The sequence below is a fragment of the Hirundo rustica genome, chromosome 17 (assembly GCF_015227805.2).
Source record: "Hirundo rustica isolate bHirRus1 chromosome 17, bHirRus1.pri.v3, whole genome shotgun sequence".
Classification (NCBI taxonomy): domain Eukaryota; kingdom Metazoa; phylum Chordata; class Aves; order Passeriformes; family Hirundinidae; genus Hirundo; species Hirundo rustica.
In genome coordinates this window covers 9948301-9964654 of record NC_053466.1, presented here as the reverse complement: position 1 = coordinate 9964654, position 16354 = coordinate 9948301, and the positions used below count along the sequence as shown (strand labels likewise).

The window sequence follows — 16354 nt, the reverse complement described above, 5'->3', positions numbered from 1 at the left end:
TCCCCACTCAGGCAGCGTGGCTGGCCCGGCTGCCCGCGGCCCCGGGGTGAACAGGAAAGGGCGTGGTGGCGGCTGCCACATGGCATGAGCTGCCTGGTGCCCATGGGTTTGTTCTCTCCTCACACTCACACCCGGCTTGAGCTCCTCAAATCACTCCCCAAAGCCATCCAGTCACTGAGCTAAAAATAGAAATGGGATTGCAGGACTCAAGAACTAACCAGAGCCCCTGGGAGCTTTACAGACACTAATATTTCCCCTTTCTCCCCCATTTCCTGTATCTGTTCCATCTGTGCACACACTCCAGCCGGGTTTGTGCTGCTGGGGATACCAAACCAGTTCTAAGTGTGTCTGAACCACAGCTGCCCTCCCAAGGCTCATCTGCCCTGCCCCACTGCTGCCTCAGCACTTTCTGTTTGGAGCTGATGTGCCCTCCTGGCACAGCCCTTCACACATCGGGCAGGTGCAAGCATCAACACGAGGGCACAGGAACCCCCTGAACAGGAGCTGCATGCACCCAGTGCGTAAAAACACCGCAAACTGCTGCTGATGCAAAGTTTTTTAGCTCATTCTGTGGTCAAAACTGGGCTCTTGCTATTGCTCCCTCCGTGCTAATTCCTCCTGTTTAATAGGAGCCTGCTGGAGACACCCTCTGCTGTCATCTCTCAGGCATTCAGTGGGAACCCGAGGGAGGAGGCTCAGCTTTAAGGAATGCCATGTTTCCCTTACAATCGCAGAAACTTAACTGTCTCCGCCCCAAGGAGCTGTCAGGGAAAGTGTAAAGTTCCCTGTCGAGCTGTTGTTCTTGGCTCGTGCTTCCATCGGAGCTGTTGTTCCCGTCACAGCTCACTCAGAGCCCTGTACACGCTCGCTTTGGGGAGAGATCTCTGCCTCCTGCTTGCTCAGCATCAGCTTTTCACAGAGCTGCTGACAGATGAGTTGTGCTCACCATGCTCTTTTTTCCACTTGTAAGAAACAGAGGTGTTAAAAAAAGGTTATGGAGCTCAGCTTATAAACAGGAAACTGTGTGGAATTACTAGACTATAATGAGAAGAGCAGGTATTGTACCTTGGCCTCTAAGGCACAGGACACACCAACACCCCTCACCTGGGACTCAGGGCTCTCAGGTTTCCGTACCTGTGGTTTCACACGGCTCTCTGAGGATGGTTCTAGAAGCCCAACAAGGGGAACAGCTGTCAGGAGCAAGCTGGCAGAATAAGGCTGCATGAGGTACCAGCAGATAAAGTTCTGGTCCTTCAGTTTTATTTAGGAAAATGAAGTCATTAACCCCCCCTGTCAAGTAAGTCTCTATAGCTATGAAGTGTTTAGGTTCAGAGGCTGTGAGGAGCCATGAAGTGAGGAAGAAACAGCATGAACTCACCTTACCCTGCCTCTGCTCTGAGCAATTCCTAAGGCAGAGCTCTCAACCCCTGCTACAGTTTCTTTTTCTTTGGGGCTTCGCAGCCAAATCACAGCTGCTCCTGTTTGGGTACCAGGGGCCTCTTCCTGCTGCGACCTGCCACAGGACACACAGACCCTGTCAGGGCTCCCCCAACACCTGCAGCACAGAATTGAAGACTCAGGGCTGCCTTTTTACTGGGCCCACTGTTGTGGGCCCCAACACCCCCATCCCCCCAACTTGAGACCGCTGCAGACCCTGACAATGTACACAAACACACACAAACACCTCTGATCTAATTATGGGCCCTGACGCACACACCTGAGCCTGATGCGGGCCCCAACATCCGTTTCCCATACTTGTGACCACTGGAGACCGCAACATCCCGCTCCCCTCCACCACACACCTGAGGTTACTATAGCGCTCGGCCCTTCACCCTCTTGAAAGCACTGCAGGTCCATAAGTCCCTCACACACACACCTGAACCCGCTGTGGGCCCAATACACACCTGAGACCACTATGGGCCCTAACACCCCCCACGCACACCTGAGGCCCGACACAAACACCCACGGGCGAGGCTGCTGCAGCCCCTAAACCCCCACCCTCACACGCTGCTCTCGCTGTGACCCCACACCGCGCTCCCGCCATTCCCCCTCCCTCAGAGCCCCGCTCCCGCCGCGGCACCGCGCAGGCCGCTCAATCGAGCGCCGATGGCGCGGGTGGTGCGCCCCGTGAGGCGGCGCCGCTCAGCGGCCCGGCCTGAGCGGCCAGGCGGAGCAGCCGAGCGCCGAGCGGGGCCGGGCAGGAAGCGGCGGTGACGGGCACGGCCCGGCGGACACGCTCCGTCCCCCTCTCCTTCTCCTCCTCCTCCTTCTCCTCCTCCTCGTCTTCCCTCCCCGCCCGGGCCCCGCGGACGTGGCCCGCTGCCGCCGGCCGGCACCAGGTGAGGCACCGGCAGAGGGAGCGGCGCCGCTGACAGGCGGGTCCCGGCGGGGCGCGGAGGGCAGGGGGCAGCGCCGGGGCTGGCAGCGCCTTTGGGGCTAAGAACGGCACTTTGTCGGTGCTGCGGCGACGCGGGGCGCTCGGTGCCGGGGTGTCTCATGGCGGAGCCCGCCTGGGGCTGCTCGGGGTCGGGGCAGCTCCCGCAGGGCTGGGAGTGTGGGGTGTGGGGGGCTGAGAGAGCCCGGCCGGGGGCAGGACGAGGGCAGCTGCCCCGCACCTCGTGTCGGGGCACCGGGAACAGCCGCGCCTTCCTTCCCTTCTCCCTTCGCTCCCTCGTTCCTTGCCTCTTCCCCGTGTGCCGGGAGCTGTCCCCGGGAGCTCTGTGGAAGTCGGAGCTCCAGCAGAGCAGCCCCGAGCGGACGGGAACGCCCCGGAGGGAGCGAGAGGAGAGGAGGGAGAGCGGCCGCCTGCCTTCACCTGGAGCCGGGCACTGCTCGGGTGAACGGCGCTGCTCCGCTGGGATTACCCCGGGATCTGTCTGCGACCTGGAATGTGTCCTGCTGAATTCAGGGGAAGAGGGAGCTGCGTTTCTGTCAGCTTTGAGCGGAGTTGGAAGCAATGACGTAGGTCTGGTGCGAGCAGATGTCCCTGTCCTTTTAATGACACGGAGAAATGATTTGCTGTAGGTGCTGGATGCCATCGAGCAGCGCTCGTACTTGCGTGGGAAGGCGAAGGAAGGAGGACACGAGGCAAGTACTAAGCCTTCAGAATTTTGTTTCATGAATACATCTCCTCGTGTTTCCTCACGCCCCATCCCCAGGAACGTGAGTGGAATGAATTCCTAGAACAATGGCAGTTCTAAACTTCAGTAGCTACTGAGTAGCCCTGGTGGTATCCTTGTTTTCTCCTGCGCCTGGGCGGAACTGGGAGCTCGGTGCTGAGTTTGCTGTCCCCAGCTGGGCTGTTCTCCCCAGGGTGCGGGAGAAGCCGGTGGGACACTGCTCTGGGAGGTGTGTGGAATGCTGGGCTCTCACACAATCCAGCAGCAGCTCCTTGTTTGTTTAAAAACAGCAAAGCAGGTGGTGCTGATTCTGGCCCTGGCTATGCCAGAAGGATTTGGCATCCCCCCTGCCCATCTCTCTGGATAGTGATCCGCATAAGAAGGTGGAAGCAGTTGGGGTTCTGGATCCTAGTGGGTCCTGTTCCACAGAGTGCAGGGTGATTTAAAGTTAGTGGGTACAGCAGTGCTGGCTGTGGTTTGTGGCGCTTATGTTGTTTGAGAATTAGTGGGCTCCAATCTGTTCCTCAAGGTCTGCTGACATATTTTAGCAAATGTTTAGAAGGCTGCAGTGCTGGGAGTGATGCAGCTTGTTTTGCCAGTGCTCATTACTTTGATGTATCCCATACCGGATTTATGAGAGGACACGTGTTGGTGTTTCTATGTTGATGGTGGATTGTTCATGGAGAGAGATAATACACCATACTCATCTCTGTGAGCTTAAAATTGGGCTGTTTCTGGTAGGTAGCTGTTTTCGTGTTCTTAGGGGCTAATATAACAACTTAGGGCATGTTTTAATTGTAAGCACCTGTCTGTAATCTCCCTTTTAACACTGATCTTCATACAAATATCTGATGATTCTTACATGCACCCACAGTGAGGCTGCAAACTGTTCCTATCTGCATAAATGTCTCATTTATCAAATCCAGATTTCTTATTTGCTGTCCAACTCATCATATAACTTCCTCTGGCATCTGATTTGAGGAAACCTTGAGCTGGTTTGTTTCCATCCACCCTCCTCTGTACAGTGGCCTTTCAGATTGCAAACCAATTCTTATTTTTGTGTGTGTATTACTTACAGTGATTCTCTCTACGTGCTTCCCTTTTACATCGATGCATCATTATCAGTTAAAAAGCATCTTAGCAAGTCAAAGCTTTTAAAGATGAGGTATTCCTGCTTGTGTGCATTTTAAATGTGGCTCTTGCATCATCAGGGTTTTACTGTTAGATTTCTTTTCCATGATGTGTTACTAGATGGGGGAAACTTTCAGCAGAAATGAGTTCTCTTCCTTCTGAGTGACCTGCTGTCTTATTTTAAGGGACAAACCCTGTTTGTATGGCGCAGGGCTGGAGTTTGCTGGCCTGCTGGGGAGCAGGAACAAGGCAGTGGTCAGTGAGTTTGGAACAGGAACACAGACTCGTTGTTTTCTCCTCTTACAGGTTTTTGTTCCAGGTTGTTATGCAGCCTCGTGAGATGCTGCAACATCCAGGTTATGAGAAACGTCAGGGAAGGAGGTGTTTGTGGAACACTTTAAATTTTGTTTATTTGTGGCTTTTACACAGAAAAAGGTATCTACGGTTAATGTTTTTAAATAGGAAATATATCTTTTGTTTTAAGATAGAGCTCAGAGTCTTTTAATAGGACCCCTCTACAGTTCAGTCACAGCATTTACAGCAAACTGAGTTGGAATAAAAGTGCAGTTTTGGCATCAAAGGTATTCAAGAAGTAGGTTTCTATAAAATTCTGTTTCAGGGCGTGCTCAGCTTTATGAATAGTCGTGTTTTCACACAACAGGGAAGAATTCAAAAAGCGAACCCAAAAGAGTATTTTGTTTTATGCTTATTATTTTCAAACTACTTCCTCATTTGAAGGCCATTGATTAAACCAGAAGGATCTGATTGCCCTTGGCTGTGTAATAAACATGATGCAATTGCCTGGTGCCTGCTTGGTCATCAGTTCTTCCAGGGGCAGCTCACTGAGTTTCCCTGAGAGTCTTTTTATCACTCCCTGAAATCTCTCTGGCAGCTTTGTTTTAGTTTTCTGAGTGAAGTGTGTTTTAGAAGGTATTGATCTGGTAAATCTGAGAGTTCCCTCTGGGTAAAAAGGAAATCTCTCCTGTGATTTTTACATGGGCAGCACAGGTTGTGATTTTTCATTGTAATCATGCAGTGGGCATCGCTTAAAAGTTGTCACTGGCATTGTGTGCCAGGAGCTCTCATCTGTGAGAGCCTCAGCTCCTCATTAACGAGGAGGAAAGTTGAAATAGAAATTAAATTGATTGGGCGTGGTCATCCATCTCTTGAGCTGCTGAAGGATGTTGGATATCCGAGTTATTAATGGCATTGTGGCAGTTTCTCAGTTGTTATAAAGCCCCACTTCCAGCATTAAAGAGCAGTGTTCCTAATGTGACATATTGCCCTTATTCTTTAGAACTAAACCATGGGAATTCACTTCTAACATCCTGTTGGAAATACAAAAGTGTATCTTTTTAAAGATCAGTAGGTTTTGCTCTAAGATTCAAGAAATCTGGAGTACTGCTAGTCTTAATTTCTAAATTATTTTTAATTTATTTAAATTAATTAAATATTGAAATTACGTTGGCTAATAGGTTGTTCTTATTCAGGGTGGCAAAGAACACATTGTATTTGAGCAGGTTGGAAGATTTCTTGTTTATAAACTCAGGTTAGTGTCACAAATCATTAGTTTAATTTGTAAGGGCAGGGAAATTTCAAATTTAATATGGAGAGCTTACAAAACAAGTTTGTCTGAGTTGCTAATGAACTAGGCACTTATGCCCTTGGACAGGTAATAGCTTGATGTTGGTGTAATTACTTTTTTTCCCCACCCTGAATATTAGGTCAAACTGGACTCTGGTTGATTTAGAATTTAATGAAACCGGTCATTGCATGTGGTCGCTCGTGGTCCTTCCTTGGCTACTAAAGGCTTTCAAATGGGAAATTTCTCCCAGTTTGCCCTCCATTTGCACCTCTTCCTGCTGGCACTGTTAATTATGATGCTGGGTTATCTGAGAGCCCAAGAAATCCCTCAAAAGAAGGGCAAATGATGACCTTGGTGTTCCGTGAGTTTGATTTGGGATGAGCCGATTTTGTGCTGCAGGTGATGCTGTCTTTGGGAAGAGCGAGAACATTTGTACTTCCCTAAGAAATTGTCACTGTGAGAGTGGAGGTGTTAACCCAAATTCCTGCATAAGCCATACACTTCCAGCTGCATTCCCCTGGAGTCTAAAACACGCACATGGGTTTGGTTTGTTACTTCTCTACCAACTGCTCCTCAGGATTCACTGTGGTGCAGAACCTGGCACTGGGAAGAGCGAATTTTGTATGCAGTGTATGTATTTCCACACGTATCAAGCTATTTAGGATGAAAGGTGTTGGGAGTACCAGATACCATCAGCATTTTGTGAGCAGGATGTCATTATTAGATTGGAACTGATGAACGTGTGCCAAACGTTGTGGCGAGTCTGTTTTTAAGAGAGATGCAGGCTGTGCTCGCTTCCTACGTTAAACTTCATTTCCCCCTAATTTTTATATGTGAGCTGTGATTCTGTTGCACAGAAACTGGCATAATATTGAGCAGATTTATTTAGGGTTGCCCTTGAACGTTGTGAGTGTTTAAGCCAGATTTACAGGAACACAGTCAGTGATGATTCATGTTGAGATGATGTTTTTCTCCCTTGTAATGGAACATATGGGACTACGTAGCATATGGTACCACTGAAAATTGTTAAACGTGGAGCACTGATTTATTACACAGCAAAAAGGGTTGGGGTTTTCAGTCTAACACTGAGCAGAAAGCTTGTAAACAGCTCTGGCTGTTGGTTTGTCCTGGGTGCACTACTGTGCTGTGTGGTAATTTCAAAGGATTCTTTTAAATGGCAACAGAATGCTTCCAAAAGTTGTGTGTCTGCCCTTTTACTGTGGTACAGTCTTGCTCTGTGGGATGACAGCTTAAAAAACCTGGGAAAAAAAATAAAATATTTTCTCTCTCAAATGGTAGGCAGAGGTATTAAAATGTGTAAATAGTTTTCTTCTGGTCTTGCTATCCAAAACACCTTATTTATGTGTTCTGTTCGGGGTTTTTTTGTCTTTATGTGACTTCTGGAGGGTTGGGTTTTTTTACTGAAGGAGGGAAAGGAAACAAGCACACACCTTGGTCCTTGGAAGGCTCAAGGGAAAGTGGACTAAAGTGCAGCGACAGAGAACATAAATTCCAGTCACCTATTTCCTTGTCTTCTCCTGTGTTTTTTAACTATTCATCTTTGGATGATTGTAATCTTTCTAGAGCAGGCGTGGCTTCTGCTCTCACTCTGTAGGGTCTTGCTGCAGGGTAACTGAAGCTCCCAGGTGCTGTGGTCGTTTAGGTTGGTCATAAATGTTCATTGATTAAGCTTTCTTAGAAATGATTTAAGCAAAAAACTTCATTTAAACCTTAGAATGGTGCTCGTGTTTGTCTTCTTTTCTAACAACTCAGTTTATTTGGACATCTTAAAGTAGTGATTGAAACAGACTATGCTAAATTTGCTTTTGTTAGGCCAAAAGTACATAATTAAGAAAGAATATATATTGTAAATTTTTGGGATAAAAATCAGATGAGCCTTTTTTTTTTTTTTTTTTGCATTACAAGGTTAGTGACAATCTGCCTCTCAGTTCAGGGTTTCTTGTGTGTCTTTGCTTATTCTGCCTGGTTCAGGTAAAGTTTGAGTATGCTGTGTCCTTTAGAATGGCAACAGATATTTGACATCATTAAAAACTGCTGTTACTTAATAAAAGGAAGTCATAGCTACCCTTGAGGGAATTAACTAATGACCTCTTGTTAACCATCGCCTTCAGGATCTTAGATCCTCCCTTTGCTTGCCTCATCCTTAGTCATAGATTGGAAGAGGAAAACAGGCTTTTTCCCCTCCCTCCCAACTCTTGTGCAGTTTCTCAGCTGGAGATGAACTGATGGTTGACCCTGTGGGGAAACTGAAGTGGGGACCATGCTCCTTTTCCCCTTGTGGAACATCCTGCTGGTGTTAAAACTCACACCCAGCCTCTCAATTAACTCTAATTCCCAGCCTTAGCCTGCACATGAAATATTTTTAAGAAAGCATTAGGCCAAATGAATTTTAATTTCTGGCATTACTAATCTCAACACTGGTAGTGGTGTCAGTTTTAGCTCTTCAAAAGAGGGGAAAAACATTTCTTATCTGGAAAGTATGCGAGTGGCAGAGCAGATAAGATAATTGAGCCCTAAATGTGAGCTGGGATGGAAACAGGCTCTGTTGAGAGTCAGGTCTCATCTGCTGTGCCACAGTCCAGCGGTGCTTTAATGCATAATAATCCAGGGAGTTTGTTCTTCCTGGGCAGGACGCAGGGAATTTTCTCTCTGCTGCTTTTTCATTAAGAGACACGAGCCTTTAGTTCCAGTGTGAGACGTTCATGTTCTCAGAGTCAGGAGTTTGCTGTCATTTGGGAAGCAGACAGCCAAAAATAGGATTTTATGGCTCTCCTGCCTGTAACAACAGTTAGCTGCTAAAGTGAGGGATAGAAATGAAAAAACCTTCCAACTTGTACCACTCAGGCAGCTTTTTCTCAAAAATTTTTGTGTGTTTTTTATCTGTGGTGTCTCTCCTCTGAGGAGGATCCCCACAGAAGATAACAAATTTTCCATTTCCAGCTCTTCCCTTGGACTGAGAGCTCCTGTTGTGGTTTAGAGGTTGTGTGTTCAGCACTTGGGCATGGCCCACATGGGTGGGAGGGAGCAGCCCAGGTACCTAAAACCAGAATAAATGAGTAACTACAGGAATTACTTTTTTGCTACACAAAGTCTTATTTTTCTCTTGTTTGCTTTAACTCTGCTTTGTAGTTTTCCACTTGGTATCATAGGGTTGCCTTTAGAAAGTACATTGCTTCAAATGAAGTTAGATTTTTACAGAACGAGACATAAGAGGGTTTTTGCTGCAAAAATCAGTATTGAGCGTAGTATTTTTCTGCAGGAATTGTAGCCCAGGAGTTAGACCTGCTGCAGATACTGAAGCTGTAGTGCAGAAAAAGATCTGCTTCTTTGTGGTGCCATATGGAAATGCCATAAATCAAAATATATCTCACTTAGGCATTCGAGACCTGCAGAAATTACAGGTAAATGTGTGATAATGCAGTCTGAGCAGTTTGGATGATTAACTTGGACAAATGCTCCAGATTTTAGGTGTGTTGGGCACCTTTTCTACATTGTAGGTTTCCAGTTCTTAACGTTACAGGGAGATTTCTTCCAGTCTGACTTGGTGCCTTAAAGCAGGAGAAAGTTGCTGACTCAGGCTTGTTGTTAATTTGCTTTTTCCTGCCTACCTGAGTATTTTAGAACAATGCTGTTTATATTTTTAGTGCAGTCTTAGGTTTTTTGATATGCTGAGCCCAAACCAGAGGTGGTGAAATGAGATTGTGGTCTGATCTGTTGGACACTTTGTGCTGGATCCAGGCTCTGGAGACATCCAGGGAGGCAGAGGGACGGGATCCCAGTCCCAGTGCTGTGCAAGCTGGTGCTTGGAGCCCCAGGCTACCAGTGCAGCTCTGCTAGTGTTTAAGGTCAACTCCTTGCAAATATTTTAGCAAGGCTTATATTCAAATGCTATTTATAAGACCAGACTAATTTCTTTCCTCTTAATGATGGCCTTTTGGCTGATGACAGGGCTGGAATCTGGAAGATCTGGATTCTGTATGCCACTAGTCAGCTGTGTATCCACAGGGAAGTTGTTTGCCAGCTTTCTGCCTCACTTTTTATCTGTACTTAAATGAAAAAAAAAAAAAAAAGGCTGACTAATACCTGTCTCACAGGCTGTGGGAGCACAGTTAGTAGCCTCATGCTGTAAGATCTTTGGAAAACACTGTAGGAATTTTCAAGGGGCTTATTATGGTTAAGGTCCTGCAATGAGAGAACTGGTTAAGCCTGGGTTATTGTTACACCATTCATTAAGCAGCTTTAATAGCTGAAGCTCTGATAGTGGCTGTTCCCTGGCTTCACCTGCAATTACCCCGGGTAGATCCAGGCTGCTGCATTTCCAGTGGTCTGGAGCAGAACTGGAGCATATGCTGGGATGTTCGAGCCTGCCTTGAGCGCTTCGCTGCGATTTCACGGCTGGCTTTGCATGCAGGTCATGCCGTAGCCTCAGTGAATTTTGGCAGTTCAGCATCGTGATGATGACTTATTCTGCCACTAGTGAGCCCTTAGCACCTTCATGGCAGGAGAAGTGCTTTATAATCAGCTGAGTTTTTCCTGTGTGTCCGCCTAACTCGGAATTTGCCCTGCTTTCGCTTTGTAAACCGAAGAAAATAAAAAGAATCTTCAAAAAATGTTTTAGGCAACAGAAATGTTAGTTAAAAGGCATAAAGCAACTATTAAAAACCTCTTAGATCTGGTGATCTTCAAGCTGAGGTCTTTTGACAGTCTGTGAAACTTTTGTGTGAATGCTCATGTTGTGGCTTTTAAAATTAATTTGATAGTATGTTTAGAAAGTATCTATCAATTTTTTTCCTTTCTGGCCACCATTATAATAACATAACTATGCTAGGAAAGGCAAAATTCCCATTTTTGGGAAAGCTAGATACCAGTGTTTATTTCCCAAACCAAGTAACCTTGTTAGTCATTAGCGATAGCACCTTATTAAACTTTAATAACTTTCTTAAAATTCACACTCACTTGAAAGTCAAGATGCAGCCTTGACAGCTCGAGGTCCAAATCCAGACAGTTTTATTTATCTTTGCAGTTTCATCTTTTCATTATTACATACAAAAGTTGTTTTCTGTGTCTTGGCAGATTGGAAATATTTTGAGTGAAAGAAAAATAGAAACGTGGATTCCTATTGAAGCAAAAGGCTGGAGGAGGCAGGGATCAGGAATTGGATTGGTTGTGAATTTATAATCATGAGTCTGCAAATTAATATTAATTTTGAGCTGATTTTAGTGCTGAATCAAAACCAGCTGTTATTCCACCTCTCCTTTCTCCCACTGAGCTGGGTTGGCACGAACCTTTGTGCTACCAGGGGATGGTTCAAATTAACAAACTGGTCCTGCTGTGAAATGACCAGGAGTAGCAAAGCCAGAGGTTTGGAGATAAGAACAGACAGAGGATGAGGATGGATGGTACAAACTTCTGCTAAATTACACTGTGAGTATTTTTCTAAAAAAAAATAAACCAAACAAAACCCCTCCCCATGCCACTGTTGGATTTCCGTTAATGAGTAAATTAACAGCTTTCACTTTCTCTTTCTTGGGCATGGGTTGGGTCCCGCAGCATTTGGGTTGTCTTGGGGAAGACTCGAATCATTGTAACACTCCCTCCTTTTGCTTTTAATTGCCTTTTTTAGGAATCCCCATTTTGATGCTTTATATTACTTGTACCTGCCTTTTTTTTTAAGGTTTTGTATTCAGATTTAACCGAGGAAAGGCTTTTCTGACACAATTTGCTGTATGTTCATTGCTCAGTGTTTTATAATCTACATGGACAAGTATCTGCTTTAAAAAGTGGGGGAAGATCCCAAGCAGAATGTTTGTGCCAAGGCACTGACAATATTGACTAGATTTTGATACAGGTATTCCCAAACATGAAATTTATTTCGTATTTCAGGTATACAATGGCTTCTTAAAATATTAAGCCATGGCCCCCCATGACAGGAATTACTGAAGGTGAAAAGTTACTTTGTAATATTAAATCCTATTTGTTGTTTAAGTGTGAGGCTTACTTGCAGTATCTAACCAAGATCCTAAAGTTAGAAAAGGAAGCACCAATTTACAGTCTACAGATAGACTTTGTCATTAACACAAATGAGGAGAGTTTGTTTGTTTTTTCTTCAGGAAGATCATTATACAGTTTGGCAGAAGAGAAGCCTTTCTGAGCGCTGCTAAGCCCACCTGGCTTCCAACGCCATCCAGGGAATTTGTGGTGGGTGTTTAAAGAATCAAACACCTCAGTTTAAAGAGCGTTTGGCTCCCGGTGACAGGGCCTCCCCATCCAGAGAGCGCTTGCAGCTGCTGTCGGTGAAGCTGTGGGTTGTGGAGCCTCGAGGGTGTGGAGAGAGGAAGTCAGAAAACTTTCATATTTCTATCTCTGTCTCTGAACAAAAGGGACGCTTAATTGGTGTCATCATCCATAACTCAGGAACTCTCGCAAAGCAGAGCTGAGGGGCAGGGTGAGCCCCCCTCAGTGCCCTATGCCTCTGTATCCCAGAAGCTCGGAAGCTGTGTCAGAGATGGGATTGCGGAGGTGAAGGGTTCCCCCCACTCACCCCGGCAGGAGGAACCTCCGAGCCCTGGTGGTGCAGAAGCACAAAGGTTTGCTGCTGTGTTTGTGGCAGGGGGATGTGGGGCACAATCTGCCTCCCCAGCTGAGGGGAGAAACCATGCCAAGCTCGTTGTCTCCATGAGCGAAGGGCTGTCTGTGCTGGTGGGGGCAGCTGGGGCGCTTGCGGTGGTCGGGTGGGTGTTTAAAAAGCGGGGGATTTGAGCGAAGAGCAAAAGCTGGTGCTAAGAGGTGGCCGGGGAGCTGTGCGTGTGCAGTGGGGAAGGTTTTGGTTCCTGTTGGAGGAACCACGCCCTGCCTGGGCTGCTGTGCCCAGCAGGTATTGTTCCCTCTGGAGCAGGGTGATGTCAGCTCCCTGACCTGGAGCCTTCTCCTGGGCTGTGGCGGGGTTTGTTGGTCTTTTTTGGGCACCAGTAGAAGAAAAATGATTATTTTTTATAAATTTGATTCCATAAACAGTCACGTGATGTATTTTGCCTTCTCTGGGGAAAATCTGTATGCAGTGTACAGGGGTTTTCTTGTTCAGGAATTTGTGTGCTGCTTTTTTTTTTAGGTCAGGTCAGGGGAGAGCACTTTGCCTTTTTGCTGGGAGCTAGCAAAGATTTTGGAGGATCTTTGCTGCTTTTGTAGGTTACTCTGATGTCCTGGACCACTTTTGAGTGGGACATCTGCGCAAGTGAGTTTTAGTTTTACATTATCCTACATTTCCTTTTCTTTTTTCCTTTCCTCCCCCCACAATTTCTTTCATCCTTTGTGTTCTATGTACAAAAAGTAAAGTTCAAATGCACCTTAAAATGTCCTCCTTAAGAGGTTGCATGTTTAGGGGTTTGATCCCTGTATTGGCATAGCATTGAGATAAATGAATGAGCTGATGTTCTACAGTGAGATTGGAGAAAAAAGAGAGTTAATGAAACATCTGGGTGGAGGGAGCAAACCTCAAATGAAAATGGCTTTTCTGTTTTACGACAAGTCAAAATATTTTGGAATTAAAATCAAAACTGAAGCTGAGTAAATTGATTTTTTTTTTTTAACCACTTGCACTTAGAGCTTATTTTATGTAATTACTGGGGCGTGACTTTTAAGTTCTGGGCAGGACTTTGTGGCTTGTTAGCATCGGGTTGAGCCTCTGATGTTGCAATGAAGAAGGAAGTGAGCGTGTGTCTGCTTGGGGAGGGGGACTGCAAAGCACTTCTGCCTGCCTGCATAAGGTGGGAATTGCAGCTGGCTGGGTATTTTTAGCAGAATACCTCATTTTGAATGTGAATTTTGGTTTTTTTTTTCTTGTTAACCAGGGTATTTGGTAAATTAAACTCTCAGTTACTGTTTTAAAGAGGGTTTTCTTTGTACCAGAACGCACTAAACACGTGAGTTCTTCACCCCAGTTTTATTCATTGCTGATTTTAGTTTTTTTATTAAACCTCCAGAGCTCCAGGACTGGATGTGATGCATTTCCCAAGCGTCTCTGTCTTCTGTCTGTTTTTGCAGTTGTACATCCATGGGTAAGGACAGAGGCATAGTAGGGATTGCAGGGAGAGGTGAAGCTTTATAGATCAGCCTCTGTTTCTCCAGCTTGATTAAAGGGAAAAAAGGGAAAAAATAGTGGGTCTGATTTTGTTTCCTCCTTGTAAAAACATGCAGCAAGAAGGACTTTTTCATGGGTTGCAGGGAGAGGCAGAAGATAGCCTCAGTTTCCATCAGTGTTTTCCAGTCATTTGCTGTAACAGTGATTCACTTCTGTTCAGTTGTTCATCCTGGCCTGAGGTGAGACATATAGAATGTTTCTATTTTAAGCTCTTCAGCATAATGGATGGATAAACTCACCCTTCTTACGCTGGTTTTTGCCACAGTAGGTGAGCTCCCCTTCCTGGGATCTCTGTTTTGCTGAACTGGCTTAAAATACTCACCCTCTGAAAGCTCTTGGTGTGCTGTCAACACCGGTGGAAGAAAATGTTCTGACCATTTTGCTTCAGGGTTGCTGATCTTAAACTGCACTGTTAAAAATAACAAGTTTTCTGAAGGCACACAGTGATGTTTTCCTGGCTCCCTGCCTCTTCCCCCCCATATTGATGTGATTAAAGCCATCAAAACTCAGCAATCCTCAGGTCAAGTGTGTAGCCATGTGCATTTGCTGCAGCATTAATAGTGGTTATTCTGGCTTTCTCAAAGAAAATTAAGGATGTTTATATAAATGGAAGTCTTCTGCTTGCCACAGTAAGTACCACACAAGCAGTTTATGTACCAGAGCGTAGTGTTTTGAGATTATTTTCCTGCTGCTTTAAACTGTCTCATGGTGACTCAGTTTGGCTGTAAAAGGCTGAAGTCTGGTGATCTAGAGCAAGTTTTTTTTTTTCTGCTGGGAGGACAGGTGTATGCTGGAGATCAATTTTTCTCTATGATCAAAACATTTTTTTAGTTCATCTTGAAGGATCTGCTTTCCCCAAATACCGTTTCACTCACTGAGCTTTGGGGTCAGTCAGTCTTTGCCAGTATTGATGGTGCCCCTTTCACATTCTCTGTTTCAGAAGCTGCAATGAAGTCTAGAGCGTCTGATCTGAAATCAGACAGACCTGATGGCGAATGCTTTCAATTATGTGTTCAATAAATCCACGCTGGAAGGCATTCCCAGGGCAAAGGGGCATTTCCAGGCTGATCGTGGCAAAGTACTTTAACTGGCTGAATTCCTTGTAGCTTTTCCAGGATCTTTCTACAGTAATCTGGCCATATTCCGCTGTTTTCAGAAGCAGCTTTAAAGTATTATCCTCCCTCCTAAATTAGATGCCAAATGGTGCATTTACTGAATTGAATGAAGAAACCTCTGGTTCAAATGGAAATCTTGAGCCCATATGTAAGGCTGCCAAATTTATCTGCTGAGGTGTGGAACTCAGAGCAGGTACATAAAGAGCTCTGCTGCCTGTGCTGGGACTGCCTTAAACCCAGATCCCAAACCATACCAGAACACAAATCAGATGTTGCTTTAGAATCAGTTTGAAAAGCTTTTGCTGGCTTGTATTTAATTTCAATGATGATATATTTTAATTAGCTGTCAGAAACGTGCTTCAAATGAGTACAATGCGCTTCTCTTTATGTGCTGGTCATCTTGTTCCTTGTCCTTAAAGAGCTTGGGCTCTGTGTGTCCCTGCTTGGGAAGATAGTGCAGCCTTTGAAGGACACGTTTTCCGTGCAGCCTCTAAAATCTCTCGGGTTTGTTGAGTGTTTGCCTTGGGTTACTCTTTGAGATTTACAGGGTGGTTTGTGTTTGTTCTGACTGTTACTTTATCTCACTTTCTCAGTAAGTCCAGTCTCTTCTGGCCATGAGTGATAGGAGGGGAGGATGAGGAAGTTCTGGGAGTGTGTGTTTGGAATGCTGCACTTCGGGGTGCACGCTTGGATTCTTTTCCTTAGCCTTTGTGTTGATTCTGTGATTGAAAGAGTTGTAGAGGTAATGTGATGATGGAAAGGAATTAAATGGTTAAATGTCTTAATCATTCAGATATGTAATGTCCTTTCTGCTTGTACTTCCCTGGGTGTTCTTGTGTATTGGCTAATCTTTGGTGACAAAGCACTCCTTGTCCTGCCCTTTTGCACAGCAAAGGGGCTTCCTCAGCTCATTTATTAGTTTTTAAGCTTGATATTGACACTTCAGTTCCAGGTTTGGAAGCTGTTTTGCACTGCTGACACAGAAGCCAGAAGTTATTATTTGCAGTGTAGTGGTTGGTTCATATTATCCCTATGGCAGGCTGGAGGATTTGCCTGTGTGTTGGCTCTGCACACGCTGTGGGAATCGTGTCTTTCAGAGTAACACTCACACAGCAGTAATGGACATGAAATGAGTTTTAAAACATGATGTAAAAATGGCAGTGCTCACATTCAGCTCTTTACCATAGCTATGAGTGATGCAGTGCTGAGGGCTGGTGGTCTGTACAATGAAGGGTTCATGCAGGTG

General features: G+C 45.6%; 1 protein-coding gene across 4 annotated transcripts in view; it reads left to right on the top strand.

Moving 5' to 3' along the window:
* The first annotated feature begins 2174 nt into the window (after window positions 1-2174).
* TAOK3 (TAO kinase 3) overlaps window positions 2175-16354 on the top strand; it is a 74618-nt gene continuing 60438 nt past the window's right edge. The window contains exons 1-2 of one of the 4 annotated variants that reach the window (XM_040081114.2): window positions 2175-2339; window positions 3025-3087. The gene's annotated coding sequence lies outside the window, so the exon portion shown is untranslated. Of the gene's footprint in view, window positions 2340-3024; window positions 3088-3790; window positions 3857-16354 lie in introns of those variants that run through there. The other 3 variants (XM_040081115.2, XM_058422850.1, XM_040081116.2) reach the window with 3 other exon arrangements.